The sequence below is a fragment of the Agrilus planipennis genome, unplaced genomic scaffold (genome assembly GCF_000699045.2).
Source record: "Agrilus planipennis isolate EAB-ADULT unplaced genomic scaffold, Apla_2.0 scaffold222, whole genome shotgun sequence".
Taxonomy (NCBI): domain Eukaryota; kingdom Metazoa; phylum Arthropoda; class Insecta; order Coleoptera; family Buprestidae; genus Agrilus; species Agrilus planipennis.
The window spans coordinates 281,069-306,781 of NW_020442436.1; the positions used below are offsets into that span (position 1 = coordinate 281,069).

A 25,713-nucleotide genomic window follows, 5' to 3' on the forward strand; every position below is an offset into this window, starting at 1 on the left:
TATAAGTGCACGGTGTCAAGTTCTACTAATAATTTTCCTTCAAACTCATCTACAGAAGCATACAATAAGTGGTTAAAATATGTTGTTAAAATATAAATACTTGATAAACTTTGCCCGGGTAAAGATTAAATACTAACCACGTAATAATTTTTATTTTGAAATAATTTAAAAACTGATTGGTAATTAAAAACATAATAAATGTCCATAGCTATTATTATTCCTAAAAAGGTAGAAAATCTTAAGGAAAATTAAACAAAAGTATAGTTTCTTACAAATTGTGTAATTCTTTGGGCAATACAATTAAAAAAGATAAAGATAACGCTGTTAAGAAGTCAAAATTTGTAGTGTATATATTATAACGTGGGGAGTGAACAAAAAGTGTGGCTATATAGAAAAGTCCAAAGAAAATGCGGTAGAAAATTAAGAGGAGCTATAAAAGATAAATATGGTGCATGTAGAAATGTTATGAGGTGTTCAATATCGAACAAGGCTTAAAATAAGGAAAATTACAGTTAGGATACTGAAATCTAGAAATTACAAAAATTAGTAAATGTGCTTTTGATGCTGCTGATGACTTGCAATCTTTGCAAAAAGCGAACGATACAATCCAACGTAAACATCTGGAACGAAGCGTTAAGAAAATTTATTATGAAAATTAGCGTGTAAAAAGCAAAAGTAATGCGGGTAGAATCCGGAAATTAAAATAGACGGATCAACACTTTTAGAACAGGTCAGGGAATTTAAATGCCCAGGTTGTGCACTTAAAGAAGAAGGAAAGCTAGAAGCAGAGATCCGCGAATAAACAGAAACAACTGCAAAAGCATTTCGTGCCCTAAATAAAAACTTTATTAGGAAAAGAGAAGTGTCCAAGAAAACAAAGCCGGCCGTTTTTAACCCTTAACTAACATAGTGAGTTGGATTGTTTTCGGGTTATTAGCCTTTGGGGTAAGTTTTGCACCACTGTGTTGTTAGTGTAACACTTTTGACCACAAATACATTTTTATTTTTTAATATTTTTGTAATTATTTTTGTTCTTAAAGTAATTATATATTTGTTTTCATCATTAGTTTAACTAGCTGTTAGTTTAGTTTCTTTGGGTATTAAGATTTTGGCAAGTTCAACAAAGACGGAATGAGTATCAATTAAAAAAATATGAAAAAGTTGTGGTTCTTTTATTTTGATACAAATAAAAACTTTTTGGTACAAATTACGTATTTTTTTGTATTTATATATGAAATTAACTAAAAAAAATAATCATGTTGGTCTGTATCTATATAACAGTCATCATCTTAGTTGAAGGTTAAATCAATATATTGACCTATATCTACGTTCGGTTCGGAAACATGGGTATTAATAATCTAACAAAACAAATAACAAGCAATAGAAATGAAGTATCTAAAATAAACACAAAATTAAACAGAAAAAATTTCTTTAGTACAAAACATTATAGAGCATAACCAGCTAAGGTTGTTTGGACATCTCAGTAGAATGATTAGATTTTCCTCAATTTTTTCATCCTTGCAAGTTAAATATTTTGTTCAAATCCTTAAAATATGACTTGTCCAATAAAAATGAATCATTAAAATCGCTTCACAATCGGCGAGAACCTAGTGGATTAAAAATAAGTAAGTTTTTCCAATCTTCATATTTCTTAATGCACTATATTTTCATCTTCCATATTAAAAAAATAGTCACTTGTGTAAGAACTCAGATTATTTCAATATATAATATTTCAAATACACCCTAAAATAAAAGCCAACCAAAGGCAGTATGTTCAGAAATATTTCAAGGACTCATTTGTTTAGACTAGAATAATACTTCTCATGAGCTCGCTCCGTCCCTAGATTACCTATGTAGCTATGGGAATGTCTTGTAAATACATACATATACCATATAGTTTTAACTATCCCGTTCCCTGTGTCTTAAACTTAATCAGGGCAGTATATTAAAGACAGTAAATGTGTGCAGTGTTGTGTTGTTGTTGTTGTTATAAAAGGGTGAGTTTATTCACTGAGCGTTCTGCCTGTTATATTTGTCTACCTTTTGAATCACTTGATAAATGAACATTTTGCATGAATAATATTATTTATTGATAAATAATTACTCGATGTTGATAATTCGTAAGGATGTGGCTTTGGTGTAGTCACTTGGAGAAAATCACAATGCGAGTTCGCCCTTTGTGATAGTTTTCTCATTAAGGTAGCTGGAGAGGTCACACTGCGAGTTTGCCCTTTGTGACCATTGCACCCCTCAGTACCGATCATGCCAGGTTATTGGTTAAACACTAGTATCTGAAGAGAGCACATTGCGAGTTCAGCCCTTTGTGCTCATTGCACATCTTAGTACTAGTGGTTATGTGAATAAGTAATACAGGCACATTGCGAGTTACAGTCCTTTGCGTCTAAGGGTGATACTGGAGCGGACATAATGCGAGTCTGCCCTTTATGTCCATTGCACGTCTCAGTATCATTCTTCAGTAACTGATGTATTTAGTAATAAAATGACGATGATGCCAATAGAACACGAATTATCAACTCACACACATACGTTTGTTGAGAGGGACACGAGCGCTCACACTTGTTTTTTCTTTATTTATAGGTTAGACCCAGCCATGGACATGGATCTGACGATCCTGACACCTGTTAGTTGATAATTTTGATGTATATTAAATCACTTATATAAGAAAGATACAGTTCATTTCTATTTACTTATTTACGTATTAAAAGTGCAAGCATTTATCATTTTCGCCCTCTTACACTTGTGTAACACTGACTTTTCAGAACATCCTCGAGTGAGAGATTCGAAACTGAAATTATCATCATCATAAGTTCGTCAATCTTAAGACAGGTTAGACAAGCAACTCCACTCCTTACTATCCTGAGCTAATCTTCGCATTTCCCTAAAATTAGAACATCCTACATACTTAACTATTTGTCAACAGTAATCTAATCTAGGTCTACCTTTACTCCTCATAACTCCCGTTTCTGTCTCTAATATGTCTCTCACTAGACATTCATGTCTGAGAAGATTTCCTACCAACCTATTTCACCTATTTCTTATTAAAATACAGTAGATCCTTGATAACTTAAACTTCGATAACGTAATAACCTCTATATATTCATAAAATTTTGTGTTCCCTTCCTCTCAGAGTCCAAAACCTCTATTACTTAAAATAAAAACCCTCTATAACTTAAACGAATAATTTGGGCATTGCACCTCAGTAAGCAGTGAAAAGTGGTTTGAATCGAGAGTAAGTCATCTATGTAAAAGACAAAGAATTACTGAATTTCCTAATTTAGAAAAATGCTTGTTATTTACATGGTATACTCAGTGTAGAAATATGTGAAAACTTTAGTGAGTGGAAAAGTGGAAAGGAAAAAGCTGAAGAGTTTCCTAAGTCACTGGAAATTCATAATTTTAAAGTTTAAACTTAAACCCTTAGTAAGTAAAAACCTCAATGACTCAAACTATTTTACGTTTCCCTTGGTCTTTATCATATCGAGGTTTTACTGTAGTTCCATTATAAAAACGGGTAAAGAGAAAGCTCCGAAACGCACCTTTATACTATATTTTTAGTATTTGTCTTGTCATCATAACTAATTTGCGCATGTAAAAAAGAAATATTAATAAAGAAACTTACTCAATAGACAACATTGGAAATCATTTTCGTAGTATCACTTATACATCAATACGTTGCACTTGCATCTAAGTACTGCAAGGATCACAAAATAAAAATCATTTGGATTGCACACCACAAATGAGTTTATTACAAAAGTACTGTTGATGTTCGATTTACTGGGTTTTAGTTGATTATATTTGGAAGGTACTTCATCAAATTCCACACACGTACAATATACGCAGTAGACAAGATTCAGCTGTAGCAAACAAGAAGAATTAAAAAGAAATAAAAAGCAAATGTCAGTTGTTTAACTGAGAGTAAGAAAGAGAGAAGATAAAAGAAGGCGCATTAGGTTTATTAAAAGAAATGAGAGAGTGAAAAGAAAAATTACCCCGTACTTTCTACAAACGAAGCAACTGTAATTAATTGCCTTAAAAATAAAATAAATAGAGATACGAATTTCTGGAATTAAATTTGTTTCTTTGAATTGAAAGATAAATATTTATAGACAGAAGAAGAATATGCAACTGATGTAGTAAAAATATACATCAGGAGAATTATATTGATTAAAATTCATTCCCTCCTAATAATAACTTCTTTTCGATTAGGTACTTTTTGTAATTTTCATTATTTCGGTAGTGTGTCAGTAAAAAATGAAGCTAAAGTAAATTACAATTCCGCAAAACCCAATTTAAATTGCACAATACAATTTTTTCGTCCAGTCGTTCGGTTAGATCGATTTGAAATTAATTGTTGGCCAATTTTTCATTGTTAAACAACCCTATCTAAATGAACTGGAGCGGTAACTCAAATACCTACTGCAGTGTAACTGGATAAAATAATAAATGAATATTCGATTGAATTACACGGTACAAGTTAGTCACCGAATCTGCCAGAAAAAACTGCTATGGTGCTAATAAATGCACTAATCAAATCGGATAAGCCTATTACATAATTCAATCATTTTAAATTCTGATTTTGTTGAGTGATGGCACGTTAAAAATTGATATATTGAACAAAAGTCTCATATTTAATCAATGAGATTAAGAAAAATTTAAACTTATTAATACTAAATTATGAACTTTTATATTTCATATTTCTGCAGAAAACACCGAAATATTGTACGAAGTGGTGACTTCTCTTTCAAAAGTAAGAATTATTACAGTACACGATGTATAGGAATGTGGTATAAATATAAATAAGAGGAAGATGATGAAGTACATTTTGAACAAATCTGGTTATATTGCACCATCAAGAAGTTTTGTGGATGGTAAAAGTTTACTGCCCAAGGATGCCATAGCCCAAAATTAACTTGTTCAATGCAACGAGTTCCACCCCAGTTCCGTGTCAAGCTTATTACAACTCCCGTCACAAATCACAGCAATATAGGAGGCGTCAACGGCGTCGTAAGAAAAAAATTGGGCTTTAAAAATACGTCGCGACCTCGCACGGTTCAGCGCAGTACTGAACAAACCACGCTCGTAACCATTCTCTCAACGGCATACTCCCGGACTTGCGCCTCGAATTTGCTCATGTCGAACAAGCGAATCGTCTTGCACAAAACCCGGAAATTTTTATTCCACTCTAAAATACAGTAACGTTTTATACTTAAGACGTCATAAGTAATTCATTAACCATATTTACAAATGTAGGAAAATGAGCACTTAGACAAGGAAAACCGAGAAAGAATGCACAGGTTGAAATAATCTCTATTAAAGTGTACAGGCATTCGGAACAAGACTCATAAATTAAATCCATCAGTTTATTAATTTATTTTAAGATCTATTCATCCCACAGTGCGGAGTACTTATGACCTATGCTAAAGGGGATAAATAAGTAGAAAAAAATAAAAACAAAAATAATATATTGTTTCTTTATCTAAACGATTAATTTCCAGGTTGAATGTAATATTGTCACAAGTTTCAAGGAATAATGCTAGTAGTATAAGAGTAATAGACAAAAACTTGCTATAAAATTTAAGGAATCTCTAACCATCGATGATACTAATTAGTTTAATAAACATTCTACGGGTTTCTTTTATTCAAAGCCTTTAAACATAAAATCAAAGTGCTGCTGTTAATAATTTATTAATTAATCCTTTGTAACGGGCCAAACTGGCTATTCGCGTGGCGACGCGACATGAGAGTGAAAGTAATCTAGCAAAATTATTTTAAATAAAGAATAATTTATTTCTTTTAAAGAAATCAATATTTTGTTTTTTAGTAATGTCATATTTATTTATAGCTTTTAATAAACCATCCCTTAATGCCTATTCTTTTTTTTTCCCAACCAAATAGTTTCAATGTTTTACATTCGCAAAGCGTCCCACGACAGCCCAATTTTTTTACTCACTAAAAAATATTATTTATCGACTTTGTAGCTTCTTCATTCTGCACGAGTACCTAATAGATTAGCTCAAGCCTAATTGAAATAGTTACTACTTGTGTATGTATGTAGGCGTCGCACCCACTTGGCGTAATTATGGTCCAATTGATTGATGTTCTGGATGTCCAGTTCATGAAGTGGAGCCAGATAGTGTAACAATATTTTATTTCACTATCTAGACAATTTTTTTGTCCGGTTCGTGAAACGGATACATACACAGGGTGTTTCTGAAATAAGTAGACAACCTTGCAGGATTCGATAAAGCACAATAAAACAGGAAAATTAAGTAAATGTTTGTATGTCCGAAAATTTACCGTTTTCGAGAAAAACGTAGTTGTAAGTACAGGCAAATGTTCCGACCCTGGAACGAAATGCGACAACGCAACGTCGTGTTCAATTAACTGCCTCAGTCATCCGTGTTGTATTTCTTCTGTAATTTGTACTCATTGTACCGTGTGACATATCAAATGAAAGGGCTTGTTGTAAGGATTTCAAATATATTTTTTTTATAATTTTAGAACAAATAGTTTTAAAGTTATTTAAGAAAATAAATGAAAATTGACTATCCCTGCTATTATCTTCGAAACTACTGAACCTAAAGTTAAAACAAAAATGCAGAAAACGGTTCTTCACTTATCTATTACAGGAAAATTAATAAAAAGTCTATGGTCTGAACATTACATATGTGGTAAATGATTCAATAAAACAATAATGCAGGTTGAATGTATGGGTGAACATTTCAAAAAAAATGTCAAATTGGTTCTGGGGTTAGGGTTCCATAAGTCCGAATGAAAAACGGAACCCTTATAGGATCGTTCGTGTGTCTATCTGTTCGTTTCTTTATTGATAAACCAAATGAAGCAAAACAATTAGCTCATAAAGTTCCAGTTTCTTGAAAAATTTGAATTGAATTAAACCACAGCAAATCCTCCGGGGAGGAAAAAGTTTAGTAATGATGAAAATTTTCAGAAACAAAAGTATACTTTTACTCCCCCCTCACCTCTACTACCTTCTTGGTGCGACACAGCAGATCTAAATCCCCTATCTGAACATGAATATATAGAAATAACTGACAACTGTTTGTTTTACACTAAATGCATGATTTTTGTACTGTAATATAGGCTCGTTTGTCTAAACGGAAAAATATTATTGCACTTCAAGATCTGGACATCCAGTTTCCTGTTTAAGTCTTAAACTAACCGAATAAAAACTTATGAACGTGCTACAGTTTATAAGATACATGCAGAAGGAGTAACATAAAAGTGAGACAAACTTATATACGTAGTTGAGATACAAACTTTATAAAGTACTTGCAATTATATTTACCTCCGATTCGCCAAGAAAGATAAGAATATTGTGTTTTTCTCTTGGTAGGTATAGGAGCTAGTTGATTTATTGTGCCAGTAATAAATAATAAAGTAGAAGATTTACAATTTTGACTTTATAATCCAAAAACGGCAAAATTAAACTATATACAGTGAGGGTGCAGGGTTAAATACAGATTGATTAATGGGAACCTTTTGAAATAAACGTTTGTATTTTCCATTCGTCTGTGAGTTATCCTTTTATCCCCATTATTTTTCCTTTTTGTGAGTTGTGTTATTAAATTTAATGATATTTGGAAAAGCTCTAAAGCTCCTGTCTGATGCAGTGTTTGAGGAAATAAGTTTTTCAAATTAGATTTATTTAAAATTTAGTTCAAAAAGGAAGAATAGTGGGCATGTAGAGATGGCTCACTTATAAATCTACTAGTAGCCCCTCACCCTCACTTTAACTCACTTTAATCAATAATCAATTTGCATACGTATTATAATATACATAAGTTATTGGTATTAGTATTCCAATTATATTAATCTGCCATTTCTGAAAGCGCCACAATATGGCGAACCAGTTACCATGATGTAAGTTTCATCTGCAATACTTATCAAAATAATTTTCCTCTATTAAGATATTTTATTCTGTAGCACTTTTACTATTTCTAATTTTTATTTCACCCGTTCAGAAAGGTCAGGGACAACTTCTTTAATCGTTGTAAAAGATTATCAGTTTTTCCAGCCCGCAAGTAAGAATATACGTTGGCTATTACCCTTGTTATTACTGCAATTCTTTCAAGGATTCAAGGATTTTCGCAGTAACTGTGACTATAAAGAGTTAGAACACGAAGTGCGGCATACGTAAGTAATAAAAAGTTCTGTCAACTTTCCTATCACATTCGTAGACACATATGGTTCAAAATCAGTGAAACTATTGTAAGATAAAAGTAGTTCGCAGAAAGACATCAAGCTTTAAAGGACAAAGAAAATATAAAAAAATATTCCTTTCCCAAAGAATGTGGGAACTGCCATGCAGCACTGCAAAATCTGATACAAATTAATTTTGCGACAAAAAACACTGAATGCATGATTCTACCTTAACCTTCTTACGTAATTTTAACTGATTTGATAAATGTAAGTAAGTAAGTTTCCATAGGCAGACGGTAAACTAAAGACTTTTAAAATTGCGATTTCCTGAAAGTAGAAACTGCTTGTTTTATTCCCACTGTTCCTACGATTAATGCCCATGGCAGGCACTCCTCCCGATCTACATTCTAAAAGGTGTAACATCAGAAATAAGTATAAAAAACATGAAAATTTAATAAACGTTTGTATGTCCGAAAATTCTTCGTTTTCGAGAAAGGTACAAGTAAATTAAATGCGGACCCTGGTAGAGAAATACGGCCCGCAACGTCGTACTCAATCAGTTAGTGATTACCAGCATCTTTCAAGAACTATTTTCGGTATATATATGGTGCGAAGCTTTTGGATACTTCTTTGGCCTTTTTCGGTAAGTTTACTAACAACCACAGGCAAAGAAATCTATTGCGCCTTGGCAATACTTCAACGGTAGTGCGGAAATTTGCCTTAATAAAATTACAATTATTTAGATGATGCTCGACTAATGTTTGAGTAATTTCCATTTTTTCTTTCTTTTATGTTCATAGATTTACATAGTACTGGCTGTAATGTACTTAATAAGATTATTAGAGGCATTTAGTGAAATTAAAGCGCTGAACTTTTACTTTTTGTGTAGTTTTCCAAATACGCTGCGCCAGCAAACTTTCAGTTTCAATTAGTTGGGTTATTATCTAAATCGTTTTCCCGACCCTTAGAAGTTATATCATATCATGGGTATATTTGTTGGCAGTGGGTAATATATGTACAGTAGATACCTTTGTCTGCATAAGTTCGCCGAAATCTGCTAGTTCATGAAAAGTTCAGCAAGTTTATGAAGTGCGGTCGGGCATTATAACAGCCTCATACTTCAACAGTGCCGGCTTATATGATACCTAACTTCAGTGTGAAAGTTCTCTATACCGTCTCTCCCAACGTATAACGTATGTAATGACTAATTGCATCATACTTATACACCCTTTACTACTACGTATAGGTAATGATAGTTGTACTTGGTAGTTGCTATGAATTGTATGAAATTTCAATATTGTACTAGGAAATGTATAAAAATAATGCTTTCTGTGACTAAAATACTTTAACACATCAGTCCGCCTCCAGCGGGCAGGGGCATCGAATGAACTCAAATCAATCATAAATCTACCTAACCAAACAATAGCGTCACCAATGTATATAGTTAAATCTCCAAACAGCCTAGTACATAAAATAGGCAATAATAGGGCATTGCCTATTTTATGTCCTAGGCCACCAAATATTGTTTTTCAACGTTCGATGATTATGCTTCATTATCATTTATTTATGACAGTTTGAAGTCGGAAACGGGCTGACATGTTAGGATATTTTATTCACAGAAGGCATTAGTTTTATACATTTCCTAGTATAATATCGGAAATTCATACATTTCCCAGGATATGTATGTAGTAAAAAATATTTGAAACAACATTTCTTAAATAGCCTCGGAACTTCCTAGGAATTGTATACATTTCATACATATATACTCATAACTATGCATGACGACTAAAAAATTAGAAATATACAGTCCATTTCAATTTGTTAGAATTGTGACCTTGAAGAAATCTGCGCGAAAATAGAAAGAATACACACTAGGTGTGAGCAAGACAGAAATAGTTGAAACAAGCTTTAACGAGCAGAGCTCTCGATGGGCGGTCTTACGAGATCGGCTAGAACTGTACAGTACTAGACGAAAATGTTTAGCAATTTTTTAAAACAAAAATGTATATAAATTAACAACAGAAAACAAAGCAAAAGTTTTATAGGTGTGTAGAGCGTTAAGTTAATTCGTTTGTTATTATTTTTGGCTAAATATGCTTTTAAATAAAGCATATTCTTAAATTTTAACGAGGCAGTTTAAATAATTTTGCAAATGGTACTGTACGCTTTTGTCTAGTTCTCGCTCGATGATCGGTGGAGAAATGAGCTCCGCAGACAAATATGATTGAATTTGGAATTATGCTACGGCGCATCCTAATAAAGGGAAGGGGCATATCTCTAACTTCTTGAAACGAACAGTAACTTCCGTCAACAGTAACACCTACCATCTTTTCTTTCATTTATAGTGGACCGGTCATATTTTACATCCAATTTAATGTACAGATTTTGTTTTTATTGTTCCAAACGACACAATGTGCTAAATTGATTCCTGGTACGCCTTATGTATGTGAGGAAAGTAAGGATAAAAAAGTGAATTAGAGGGGATAAACAAGATCGAGAGCTCTCATTAGAAAGAAAAGTGTTTTATACTAATTTGGGTTTTGTTAAAATCCCTTCTAAAAAGTGACCCACTTCGTTAGGACAATTAAGGGCACCCTTTTAATTTAATCGATTACCCTAGTATTCACTCCCCAAACACACTTACTAATTTCACGTTTCGTTATTCCATTGACAACACGCGTTAACTTTTATTGTTCCTTACCGTCGCTCCGAATGACAAAGACACTTTTACTGTGAACAGTCCTTCCAGGCCACTCGGGTTTCCTTTATTTTCCGACGCACAAAATTCCAAGGGTTAGTGTTAGGATTCTCGTTCAACGCACCGCTTCCAAACCTCACGTACGCGAATAAGGTACATTATTTGACATCCTTATACCCTACCACGACGTGCGCTTATGACACTTCTTGCCCTTTAAGTACAAATTCTTATTCCGCATACAGAATGCTCAACAAGCCTCTTCGAGGACGGGATTTATGCAGTCGAGATTTTGGTAAAGTAGATAACCAAGGTGGACTTAAAAGTTAACCTACAACACTTAAAAGTGGAATGCTTTTTAAAAGATTTTGTACTAAAAACAAGCAAGTCTTTAAGTTTGAAAAGAAATTTTGTGAATTTATAAACACTATGTAAATCAGACTTAACAACTTTTATATATGTATTTATTCAACCAGTAAACATTACAATTGTAAATCACATGGAGTTAACTTACTTTTTTGATATTTTAATGATTTTAATTGTAAATTACTACAGTAAGTGCTAACCAAAAAAGTGTTTTAATAATCAATTTGCTGAAACCTTTTCCTCATCAATAATTGAATAAATATTTGGTAAGTGCAGGATCAAATTTTATTATCCGAATTATAGTTACACTTTAAACGTAAAAGATAACAAAATGATCAACTTGATGAGTGGGCGCTCTAATAAAAGTCATTCAGATTATCCCTATAGCAAAAACTGAAAAATTCAATTATACCTATTCTCAGTGAAATAAAACGTTACTGATGTTATTACCAAAAAATCAACAAATTGATATTTAACTAAGAAAGAGTGTTCAAAATAGTTTACTGTGAAATCAGCATTTTGATTGAACACATGATGATATCGATGAGGGACTAACTGCATTCGACGAATGACCATGCAGCACAAAACTAATTAAGTTTTCAGCAAAATCGGTCCAGCCATTTTTGTATTGAATCAAAAAACTAAAAAAAAATCGGTTGCCTGTAAAGTTTACTGACGATAGTTGAACGTGACAACGTCATAAGAAAAAACTGATGGAATGGTTTCATTTTTCGAAAGAAAATTTTAATTTTATTTGTTTGATAGATATTTTGTATGGATATAGAGAAGGAGGTAAATGGAAATGTATTATTGTATAGCAGCTGTCCACGCGGACGCATCGCTCACTCAAGTAGGAGAGAGACAGATGTCGAACGCTGCCGAACGCGGAGGCCGGTTGTGCCTCTTTGTCGCTCGTTCCGCGCACTCGCTTGCACTTCAAGCCTTAAATGGAACGCCTGAGAGCGAGGTAACGCCGCATGAGTCATGTTTTTTCGTGCGTGCAGCCCGCTCCATCGAATTATAAGACGTTGTCACGTCAAAAGAAGGTTAATTTACATAGCAGTATTAGCATCTAGCAAGGAGGAGTTAGAGATAGCTTTCAATAAAATGGATGCGGTACTGTCAAAATAGTACTGTATGAAAATAAATAAAAGTAAACAAAAATACTGGCATGCAAGAGAAGAAAAAATAGGGAAAGAGAGAATATAAAGATATGTGACGAAAAATTAGAAGAAGTGGCCGATATTAGGTATCAAGAAAGTCAGATAAGTCAGGACGGAAGGAGTAGTGGGGATATAAAGCAAAGGATAAGGCGGGGTCAAGTCGCCTTCAATAAAAGGAAGTCACTTCTATTCTCGCGAACGGTTAATTTAGAAATTCGAAAATGTGGTGTTACAGGCCAATGATGAAGACACCATGGATAGAGAAGGTTAGAAATGAAGAGGTATTAGGCGGCCCATTCACCTACAATAATATTGTGCAATCATCTATATTGCACAATATTATTGGCGGTGTAGGGATAATATTGAAAAATTTGCAATGATTGAACAGAAGTTTGAGCTAGCTTAATTTTTATTGCGCAATATGGTTTTCTTGCACTGTGTAGGGTTAGTATGGCGCAATAGTTTTCAGTTCGCTGTTTGGATCAGTTCTGTCACGTTTAGTATGGAGTCGAGCATCAAAATGGTGAATAATTTACTAATTGTAGCAATTCTTCGAACTTTGCAATATTTGAAATCGTTTTCTTGAGTTAATGTTAAGTCCCTTAAAAGTCTTTCGTGAGTGTAGACTGGTCTTTTTTTAAACCATTCCTTGGCCCATATTCATTTTCTTGTTTTTCCTGTTTTCAAAAAAATCACTAGCACGGTTGCAGCCAAAACTTCGTCGTCAGACATGTTTCTCGCATGAAAATATTGACGCTAATGACTTGTCAATCTTATTGCTAAATATTATTGAACGTTTGGGTTCAACGGGGGTATTCAATATTATTGCACAATAAGAACATTGTACAAAATTACTGTAGGTGTATGGGCCGCCTTAGAAAGAATAGGAGAATAGAGGATTCTATGGAAGTCAATAAGAAAAAGGTGAAATAGGTTGGTAGGACACCTCAGGCATGAAGGTCTAGTCAGTGACATATTAGAGGCAGAAACAGGAGTTAGGAGGGGTAGAGGTAGACCTAGATTAGATTACTGTTCGCAAATAGTTAAGGATGTGGGTTGTTCTAGTTTTAAGGAAATGCTTAGGGAAAGTATAGCTCAGAATAGGAAAGAGTGGGGGTACGTGTCCAACTAGTCTTAGGACTAACGCCCTTATGATGATGAGTGTAATAATAATCTTAGTCGACCTTATTAGATAATTGGGGAACGAAGAAATGGCAGGGAAATATCACAGGGTGAGTAAACATGGTAAGCCTTCTCATCATCCTGTATCTTAATAGTTAAGGATGTGGACTGTTCTAGTTTTAGGGAAATGCGAAGATTAGCTCAGGGTAAGAAAGAGTGTAAGTGCGTGTCCAACCAGTTTTAGGACTGACGACCTTATGATGATGACTATTTATTAAATAATTCAATTATTATTGCATGTTAGGAACATTTGCATAAAAGATATGATAAGAAAAGTGTACGAATACATAGCAATAATACAATAATAAAATTTAGTAATTAGTTCAGTCAATAATAATTAACTTGCAGTGCTGTTATAACTACAGGTGGGGCTAGTAAATATCCACTAAAAATTACTGAAAATCCATTGATCCATTTTTAGAGAGTGACCCATGACATTATGTCCCATGATAAATAAAAATAAGTGCTCTTAATATGTTTGTTTGTCACGAATCGGCGAGTACTATTTCACAATACAGTGAACATTTGTATCGGAACCTAGTTCGGTCTTCTGTCTGAGCTTTATTGCTTCAATTTATATCTGTTCATCGTCCATGAAAAATTATTGACAACGCACTATCGTCGAGAAAAATATCAGCTGTGGACAATTTTCTGATGTAAGGCATTTCTGCGGCCTAACAGCTGGACGTCGGAACAGATGTAAGTTTTCTCTCTACTCAAATGTATTTTCAAACAAATCGAGTCAAATTTTCTTTCATTAGATACAGCACCACAGTAAATAAAACAATAAATATCATGGTATGGGGCACAAATATTTTGTTTTCAAAGAAAATTCTATGGTTGTAAGAATCAGGTGGGATTGTTTCTCTCAAGAAGAATGTCTTAGTCAAGTAAACATTGGTAGTGGAAAGTTCTCCGCGAAGATAATTAACTAACAAACAAGTTTCGAAGTAGAAACTTTCAGAAAGCAGTGGTATTTCATTTTCAACTATTATTTAATACCTGAGGAACTTTTTTAATTTGCCAGTAATAAATAATAAAGTAGAAGATTTACAATTTTGACTTTATAATCCAAAAACGGCAAAATTAAACTATATACAGTGAGGGTGCAGGGTTAAATACAGATTGATTAATGGGAACCTTTTGAAATAAACGTTTGTATTTTCCATTCGTCTGTGAGTNTGAAAAAAATCTGAGTTCAGAAAAGATATAAATGCATCTAAATTAGGTATAATTAGGGTTGTCACCCGTACTTTATTATGAAGTATTGTATTCTATTTCGACTGTGCGTACGTTATACTTTACAAGACACATAAAGTACGCAAAAATACTTTATTTAAGGCCTTAAGTAAACATCGTAATTTTGTAAACGATTATTCGAAAATCAGAGCACTTTTATATCGATAATATTGCACAGAAAAATGGCAAGCCATATTTACGGAACAACCTGATTTCCAAAATCTGTTTAAGATAGTGTCACTTTTGCTGTCCGTGCCGGCCACTTCACCAAGAGTATTCTCAGTTATGAACTCAAAGTGGCGGGACGACAGGAATAAAGCTTCATTAAAACTAATTAAAAATGAACTTTTAGTTTACTTAGATCTTTGTTTGCCAAGTTTAGAGGTTATTAATGTATTTAAGAGCGACAGCAATTTGTTACTGGCTGCTAGATGTAACAAAAAATATGTTTTTAAAAACAAAAAATTAAATACTTTATTTTTATGCCGAGTACTTTTTTTTAACCTTTTAGGTATAATATGCCTACGTTATTCAAAAGCAAAATACAACAAACGGTATTTTCGGCTTCACTGCTGCCTTGCAGGGTGTAAATTAGATGTAATAAATAATTGCAGAGTGAGTTCAGCAGTGTAGTTAAGAGCAAAAAATTTTTTAAGCGAATAACAACAATTTACAATCTGAAGCCGATCCTGTGCGTGAATTGACAACAACGTAGTATGGTAAAGACTTTGTAGCTACATGGATCGAGCTTGTAAACATTGGCAATTGTCGGATGTCTAAGATAATCAAAAACCATAAATAATTTAGTACTACACATAATGTTTAGACTAAATAAATTAAATAATTACATTACAGGCAGCACTATGCAAATGTAAGAACTCAAAAGAAAGAAAAAACTGTAAGTGACGTAAACATTAATCGGTAAATGAGCATTCTCTAGATAATTGTAATTTTATTAAAGGAAATTTCCACACTATTCGGGTATTGCCAACGTACGTTTCATTTTTGTGGGCGATTGTAAGTAAACTTACCAAAAAAGTGGAAACATTCCCGAAACTTTACCGAAACCACATATTTACCGAAAACAGTTCTTGAAATTGCCAAGGATATACGACATGCGAATTGGTGTCGCACTAATAGTGATTATTAATATCCAAATTTCGTCCTGCGTAAAAAAAAAATTCGTCTGTAAATAACATTATACGGAGAAAATTAAGATATACAATACTTTCCTTTCGAAACCACCCACACAAATCCAATCGCAAAAGAAAATCAGTTTCAAACAAGGCTTGCACTCGCTGCAAATGATAAGGATGCAGTAACCGTTCCTTTAAAAATTGTTACACTGAGAAGAGTCAAAGTTCTGTGCTATTTCGTGTGTACTATTTTCGTGGATTGTATTCTTTGAAATTTTGTCCTACATCAGCGATATGGTTCAAACCCGTAAATACGTATCATGTCACATTATTGTAACAATAGCTGTTCTACAGTGACTGACTTGCACTAATAATTGATGTTGTTTTGTTGAATTATAATAATAATGATATTAATCTAATCATATAAACAATATATGAGCAAAAAATACAAAACAAATACTATACTGATGTTGGTAATCACCAGGTTTTAACTACGTTTTTCTCGAAAACGATGAACATTCGGGCATACAAACATTTACTTAATTAATTTTATAAGCTACAAGCTCGGCCTTATTTCTGTTACACCCTGTAAAGCAGATGGAAGAAGTATTTCTGTTTTAGTAAAAGTTTTCTCGTACATGAAATCAATCAAAGCTATTGACGCTTGTTGATCGTATGGTTTATTTTCTAACAAACATGTGTTCACATGCAGTTTATCCAAAACAAACACAAGTTGATGTCAATATAGAAATGATTCTCCCAGAAAACGAGTTTTCGTATTGAAATATAAAGTGGACGGTTAGTTTTTTTATACTATTCGTTTGGCAGTTTTGCGCACTAAACCCAAGACAGTTGCCACGTTTGCGATTTGATGTTTTTGTGTTTGTTGTTGCTTTGTCGATTTCGTCTCTAGGATCTATTAAACTTTTACATTGTTTTGCATGGAGATACAACCATTTGTTTTTTGCTTTTCGCTTGTTAGATAAAGAGACATTTCGAATTTTTGTAGGGTTAAAGTCAATGCATTAGTGAATTAATTTTTTCTGAATTAACATTGCCCACCACAGATAAGATTAAATTAATGAGGAAAAATTTTTGCTGCTCTCACTTCCTCGCCGGGAATCGAACCCGCGGCCCTGGTTCTGCGCACCAGTGCACTACTACTAACCTACGAGGAGGTGATAGCAACAACACCAACGATGCGTACCTAAGAGTATAGGTCGCAGTAGAGTCACTTAATCACAAGAGTCTGACCATAGGCGGTCATCGTTGATTGGTGCGCGCATACAGCGGCCATGTTTATTCTAGGTGCTACTAAACGTATTACCAATAAGTGCAAGTTATTTATTATTAATAGAAATTGAATTAAAGGCACAAAGTAAAACCCCCACTCGATCTCGACTTAAAGAAAAATTTGAGTTAGAGTAATGGAGGAATTTGAGTTAATGAGTTTGGAATAAATGTAAAATGATTTGTATCTATGGCAAGAGAACAAAAAGTATTCGAGATAGAAAAGATTTCCAGATACGGTTAGATTGTATGTTTTAATTAAACTCAACATAAGCTTGCATGAAAATTAATCTTAAAATTGCCAGTATTTACTTTCAGCATTCGCATTACTACACAGGCTAATATTTTATCAACGACAGGAAATTGAAATTTTACTGCGATAATCATAAAAGTTTTATACAATACTATCAAGGCATTGGATATGCCTTTAACTCGGTGCTACACAATTTAATAAAATCAGTTACAAGGTGGGAATTTTATCGCGACAGCTTTCGGGCTTTTACTAAACGTTAGCAAACTTGAATGAATGATTTAAACAGCTTTCCTACAAGCCTCACTCTGTTCAAGTCAACAAACAAAAACAAAATTAATTTGTCGACCTCCCTTTCGTCTTTCAAACAATTTCGCTGTTCTCATAAAATAAACATTCAAAACGGTTTCTATGTAGTTGTCTCTCGAAATGAAAACCGCTAGACCTAATTCCTCCGATTTTAAAGTGAGCACCCTTGAATTGTTTTATTTCTACACTTTTGCGCCCTGTTAGAAATTAAACCCTCGCAATGCCACGATTGTATATATGTAAAGCGCGCGTTTCTATTTCGTATTAATTGGTGTTGAAAAATAAAACTGATGAATTTTATCGATTTGTTATGAATTAGAAATGTGACCGCGCATACCTGTTTTTTTTTTTATTTAGATTATTCTCGAGTAGAGGAAATCTTCAAAAGACACCCCTTGAAGGGAGGTAGTGTCGGATTTTCACCGATTAAAATCCCTCCTCGAGTGGGGAGATAAACCCTGAGGGTTACTCATCCCCGAGATGAGAATGGAAGGTTGGAATTTGGAAGAGGGTTGAGAAGGGAAAATGGTTAAGATTGGGGGAATTAGCGGGGGGAGAACCATCGGAATAGGTGGTCCACCTCGGAAGTGATGGTGGACACTCGCGCTAAAAAGCGAAGCTAGGAGTGAGCGAAAGGGAGTGGCTTCTTGTAGAAGGATACCTGTTCGCTATAACGTACTTAAATATTTCTGTATATATTTCTATTTTTATTATTCTTGCTGTATAAATATCTTTTCAATTTTTCTGTTCAAATTGTGTTGTATTGTTCTGTTATTGTCATCATATAAGTATCTGTCGTAATATTTCTATTATGTTCTGTGTAAATAACTTTATTACTTGGACTTTTCTGTAATCCCTTTTAACATTCCAACTTCATTTACTAACTGCATGATGTCAATAACTATTGTCCCTTCTCAATTGCTTTGTAATGATAGGTTACTTCGGTGGTTTAGGGTTAACATTTTATCTGTCTATTTCTTAGTATTTTGTATATTAATATTTCCAAATTTTATTCTCTTCTAATTGGTTTCCTACTTTCATCTAAATACTTCTAGCTTCGCCCTAATAGGTTTCCTAGCATTTTCATTTCCAAAACATTAACACTTCCAAATTCGGTTTTGTACAGTTCAATTCAAGTAATCTTTTGCTTCTTCTACTAGTTTTATTTCTCCATATTTCGCTTCTAATTTCATCCTTCCAGTTTTGTAAATATATTGTTAAGTTATTAGTTCCCTTTTATTTCATTTGTTTTACTTTGTTCTGATACCTAACTATCCCTAAAGAAACATCTTCAAAACTCACTGATTATGAGTAATACTACGTAAAGTTAAATTTAACTCACACTATACAATACAATTTTATGCTTGAAAGGTTAAAGTTAAAGTTACTTTATGCTATCAATATTTACACTTTAAAGTTACAAACCTTTGTAATTTTAGTTGGCATTTGCAATGTCGTTGGAATAACTACTACAGCTAAAGTTAAACAAATCTGCCTGATTGCAGTACATTAACTAATTCATTGTCTTGGAACTTCTGCAGTTCTCTTTTGTTTTGCTGTTCCCAAAACATTCAGATATTTAATAGAAGTAGAAGGTAGAAGTTATGCATCTATTAAATGTGTTGACTACTGATTGCTTGAGAAGGGGAAGAGGGGAAGAGAAGAGATGGTGTTGTAATTTGATATATAAAAATATTCAATGCATAAAAATGGACAATTCAATGTGTAAAAAATGTGTATACAAATTTAAATAGATTTTTTCACGAATATTGCTGCTTGTTCCACATTTTGAGAAATGAATTCATCCTCTAATCAAGGTCTAACATCACGATACAAAATATACAATTCGTTCACGAAGAACCAGGGATCGTCAGAAGGAGCCAAACGAAGTTAGGAAATTAGGGTAGGTACAATATGCTGTTGATTACCCAATTATTTTCTCAGAAAATAAATTTGAGATTATATAGTTAACGCTGCAAACTTGAATTTTGAGTTAGAGTCACGACAAACCGCAATAATATTTATAAACCGAAAAAGTACCCAAACTTATCGCACCCCAAACTGATCAATTAGTAACAAATCTCACAATTTGACAGTAACATTTGAAACGCATTGACTGCACTGCATATTTATTTTTATTTATTTATTTATTACATGTATATATATGTATGCTCAATGAGCCTTTACTCTATGTCCTTATACATGTTAACTATCTTAGAATACTTACATACTATGTTACTACGTTTTACACATTACTATCTTAACACTATTCATTTACTCTCTCTCATTTTTTCTTCACATACCCTTATATACTCACATAGTTCCTCGCACACTTCTCCTCTCAGCATTTCTATTATCATTCCCCCCAATTCCTGCTCACACCTGTCACCTATCCATACTCTCATGAACTCTTTAACTCTCTCACTCTGACTCTGTATGGCTACTCCACAACAAAATAAGTGAGCTAAAGTTTCTTCAGATCCTCCGCATAGCCTACATTCCCAGTCCCTACATCCCTTCTTATTCGCTCTCCCTATATTCCCGCATCTAATTTTCGCCCACATTTCCTTATCGTCTTTCTTTTTATTTCTTTTGTTTAAATATTCCGCCCCTCAGTTACCTGGTATTAGTTGCTTGTACATTATATTGTAGGATGACTTTGTTATTGCCTCCCACTCTTCCTCCAACTTTTTCTCCCACCACATATTTAACCCTTCTATACATCTATTATAAATTTCCTCCCCACTCTTTCCCTCCCAAATCATTTTACACACATCCGTAACATCCATCTCAGCAAACATTTCCCACACCGCTTTTCCCCATATTGATGCATTTTTATTTATTACACATCTCATTTCGTCGATTAGACACACTTTAGGCCATGATTGCACTGCATATGTGATTTGTATTCTGCACGCACGATTGCGCTGCGCAGGCGTAAATTGGGAAACAGAAGAATACATGATTTTCTATATGTTGATGGAGGAACAATTGTGTGAAAAGCCGCCACTGCAGTCCCGCGATCGAAAAAGCCACGTGCTCGCTAACTTACATCGTAGCTGCTAACTTCATGCTGTCGAACTTACGTTAGCTGTGCGCGCGCAACTTCCGTTTCATGCTAAAAGTCTACTCTCAAACCCGCTGAAAAAAGTGCGTATAATCACACAGTTAAAACAATTATTAAAGTGAAACTTTTATTACATCGCCTCAATTTTTTTCGTCCATCTATCGCATATCGCATTACAGCTGGCCGAGGAGTATCATTCCTAGTTTCTAATCAATAAGATAAAATTAAGAACGCTATTTTAATTTTAATACCCTAGGCCAGTGTTTCCCAACCTTTTTTTCTTCACGAACCAAAAGAAAAGTCCCAAAAAATTTGACGAACCCCCTATGTAGTCGTTAATGACAGGTAAAAAAAGCAATAAAATTTGATAGAATATATACTTTTTCATATTGCATAATAATTGATTATATTAATCGTGAAATATTTAAATAAAACATTAATAAGACTAAAATGATGTAAATGTAGTAAACTGTCTTAATTTGATATTTATTTCCAATTGTATTGTAAAAAAAAATATTAAACAGAAGGGAAAACTGCTGCAATGATTTTAAATATAAAGCAGAACATGATACGAATCACAATGATAAAATGTTTTAAATATAAATAAATGTTTGTAATAAAAAGAGAATAAATAGTATTTGATTACTTGAATAAGAGGAATAAATTTTAATGTATAAAATTGTTGATATATTTTGATATTGATGAAGTAATTTTGAAAAACAAATAAGTAAAAAAGAAATGAAAATATTGAAATTTATTATGATTTTCTTAACAAACAGACATTTTATTGGCGTTTTAAAAAATCCGCCATTACAATATTATTTTCGCGAACCCCCTCTGTAAACACTGCGAACCCCTAGGGGTTCGCGAACCTACGGTTGGGGATCACTGCCCTAGGCTGAAGCATAATTTGCCCCTACCGTCATTGCGCCAACTTGTAGTGTAGCGAGAGGGGGATAATCAATGATCAATGCTACTCCGAACTAAGCAATAATATATTTTCAGACTTGCGCTGCTATTTTTACCATTTACCAATGTTAAGTGAGTAAGATTGGTTTTGTACGGGAAGTGCATAGCTTATTTAATTTTCAAGCGCGATAGCGTTTTTCCCGTCTCCATTTGACAGCAAATTTATTGCGAAACGAGTTGTGGTTCGCCTTCGACGCAGTGGCGTCCAAAGCTGAGTCGTAAACGGCTCCTCGATGCACTTTACTCTCTCATTTTCGAGTCCGAATGAAACGTTAGGTGGGTACGTTACCGCAAATGTCACTTGAAGCATCGCGTAATCAGCGGCAATGTTGTATGAACGTACTCGCACTCAAGGAAGAGAAGAGCATCTTTAAGTAATGAGCTTTCCGTTTCGCCGCTTGTGCGGCAGTCGTTGCTGCTTCTTCCGCTCTGAAGCATCCACTCAAAACGTTTCCGGTTTCAAGAAAACGGAGAATTTTACACGCTTATAATTTTTAGCCGAACGAAATCAATTTAAAACGAGAAAATTAATGGTTTCATGTAGATAATTAAGAAGCGACACGGGTTAAAATAACACGTCTTTTTATGGTCAAAAAATAAAAATAAAGGAGAAAATTAATAAAAATGTGAGTTTATTCTTTTCGATTAAAATCCTAAGTAATGCACACTTTTTCTCGAATTCTCTTAATAATATTTTCAGAAACAATTTATCCTTCTGTTCTGATATTTCCTTCTCCATCACGTAATTTTAATAAGTACAGTGAAATTAATGGATTCGGATAATACACATTATAATGGTAATTATAGAAAAAATGACTATGACACTTATTACAATAAAAGTTAAAATTCTTCCCAACCATAACCTAACCTTCAAGAGATGGAAAAAAAAAACGAAATGTGTGCTGGGACACATAGTAGAAGTGAAACTTCAACGGACAAGTAAAAAAACGACTCGTAACAAAATTTTTACTTTTTTTAGTTTAGTTTTACGGGCAAATTGTTAATGTACTTGTTCAATTTGAAAATCGGACAAAATTTTAACTTGAAGTGTTACGGGCAGGTTTTCAAATCGGACAAGTACATTAACAATCTATCCGTAAAACTAGTAGTAAAAATGTTGTTGCGATTCGTTTTTCCCCTTGTTCGTTGAAGTTTTAGTTCTACTTCACTGCAAATTATGATTTGGATTTTTAAAACAGACCGCAATTAAAGACAATGATGCCCAGCTACGTGGAAAGCAGAGGTAAGAAAACAACAGCTGAGCACAGCACAAGCCGCCAGGACGCTAACGGACCCTCGCTCTCCGCGCAGCTGCGCAGTATATCCATGTAATACAGTCGTTGCCTCTCTCCGCCGCCGTCAACCTCCCTTCGCTGCTGCCGCCTCTCCCCATGCGATATACCGTCTACTCCCTTCACGCAGCCGTAAACGCTTCGCGACAGAAAAAACTGTAATACCCCGTCTATATAGAAGTTTCACTTCAAAAATGTTTGTTAGCGTTAAGATTTTATCTATGACAAAAAATCGTCGTATATTTTCGATAATTGTCGTCATTTTCAATTAAACTGTAGAATCTTTTAATTCACTTGAAGGTACATCAAAAACAAGTAGTATGAGTCATATCCCACCACCCAGTGATATACATAAGAATGAGGGTAATGATCTTACCGAAAGCCTATTACTACTTCTCCGACAATGACGACCAGGATTACCTATTGTGTTATTGAGTAACGCGATATCGCTACCTATTGTGGCGGGTTCTGTACGTAAACATGGATAAGGAAGGAATAAACTGCAATGCAGGTAATTCTCCCATAAAAGTCCTCCACACCTATCACGCAGAATCTTTTTTTACGGTGAACAATTTCGTGAGTACCGACTTGTTGTCTTTGCTGGTCTTCAACCTCTCGGTGCGGCACCATTCTTCCTGTATGATGCCGCCAATGCGTTCTCATTGCACCTTCCATATGTAACCATCACGTCCGCAATTGTGTGTGCGAATACATTGTTTCTTACTTATGTTTGTATTTGGTGATAATAACAGTAACTCTACCAATCGAACGGTAATTATTACCGTCATTACATGCGATTGGCCTGTGTACGTACTACCAGCTGCTACGAAGGTCACTAGTAGGTACGTGTGTTTCGTTACTTGACGCTTGCGATAACGAAGGACGATAACATAACGCGGTCGCCAACCTGGCGAGCGTTCTCAGTCATTGTCGGTTCGTTAACCGAGGAAGGTACTTAAAAAAAAACAAAAAAAGAAATGATTGAAATTGTAATTAGCTTTCGAGTTGGACAGACGTAGCGGTGCTCTGTGTGGAAAACGTTTTTTATTTTTTTAAATAGTGCTGTGCAGAGTAAAAATTTTAATAATTAGTTAAAGAACACCTTGGACTGCGGGCCTAAAAAAGCTTTGTGAGTTAATAATAATTCTAAGTGCATCTCTGGAGGCTTAAAACTATAGTTACTAGTGTGGAAGACTAAACTAGATATCAGAGTTGTGGCCTTAAGCAACCTACTCTGTCACAGTTAACAGAGGTCTTTTTTGTGCATAATTTTTACACTCACTACGTTGCTGCGCTATCACGAAGTGCACTTTACAGTGTTTCCAGATGTTACCTTTCAAATATTCCGGAATACTGCTCAGACATAGTATATATAAACAATATGGGCTAATAAATACAAAAGAAACATTCAACGCGTCCACATTCTCATCCCTATAATTTCGCATATATTTTACTCGCTAGTTATCTATGACCATTCTTCGAATTTAAAATGTGAATTATTAAAATGTGTTTAGCTTATTATTTCCACTTTTACATTAAAAATACCTTCCCGACCATGCGAAAGTTATATTTACAAACTTCAGTGGTTCATAAACTAAATTGGCACAGCACTCCTAAACTAATTAAACTTTCAGCTATGGTATCTGAACATAAAATATATTTCCCTTTAAATGAATGGATTGTTTGTGAAATAACGACTAAGTTTGTTAGTTCAGTAATGTATTGGATAATTTTCTGTAAAATTTATTTAGTGCAACAGCCACTCAGTACTATTTCGTAAATGTATTGTAATTTCTCAAAATTGAATGGAAAATGTAAAAAAATAATTGTATCACCAAGTAGGTAATGTAGTACAGTAAAAGTGCAAGCTCTGAGCTACTTACAATTAAAGCATTCTAAAGCCACTCTTGTTTTCTTACTTTTAAATTGGATTTAACTTCATTTGACTGAGGCAAAAAAGAATGGTCGTTCGCATTACGATTATTGGATTTCCAACAGCATAATAGATCAAAACCATTTGTTCTTTTTCAATTGCAGTATGCATAAATCAAACCTGAAATGCTGATAAGGGTTCTATTGATTACAAAACCGCACCGATTTTTCGTCCTAGATTAGGGCTTTTTCAGCGATATTCACCCTATCAGCTGTGATTTCTACGTACATAACATTAGAGAGCTGAAATTTAATTGTTAAAAGAATGACTGATAAGGATACTTCTTACTCTCATTAAAAGGATCCCGCACAAAACAAATACGGGTAAAGGTCTAGACGATGGATCGGATGGAAAGAGGAGGTCTCCCCCACCACTGTACCATAACAATGTCGTGGCGGTCTCACCCCCATAGGTAGGGGATCGAAAAAGAGTGGTAACCTGAGTAAAACCTCATAAAAAATTTGCGGCGGTCTCACCCCCATAAATAGTTATGGGGGTTGAAAGTTGATTATTTTGACAATTTTCATACACTATAATTCAAATAAAATTCAATAAAATAATTATTTTCAAGCGGGTGGAGGTGGGGGATCGAAAGAGGGTGGTCACTTGAACAAAACCCGATAACCTAACCTAACCTA

The 25,713-nt window shown here is 34.1% G+C and overlaps 1 protein-coding gene across 2 annotated transcripts in view; it reads right to left on the reverse strand.

The window, feature by feature from the left end:
- The window catches only part of LOC108739756 (T-lymphocyte activation antigen CD86), a 365,407-nt gene that overhangs the window by 277,178 nt on the left and 62,516 nt on the right, over positions 1 to 25,713 (reverse strand). Inside the window, exons 1-2 of one of the 2 annotated variants that reach the window (XM_018473808.1) lie at positions 4,841 to 5,062; positions 3,641 to 3,875 (exon numbers count right to left, since the gene is read on the reverse strand). The exons of the other annotated variant lie outside the window; for it this stretch is intronic. The gene's annotated coding sequence lies outside the window, so the exon portion shown is untranslated. Of the gene's footprint in view, positions 1 to 3,640; positions 3,876 to 4,840; positions 5,063 to 25,713 lie in introns of those variants that run through there. 2 annotated transcript variants of the gene reach the window in all.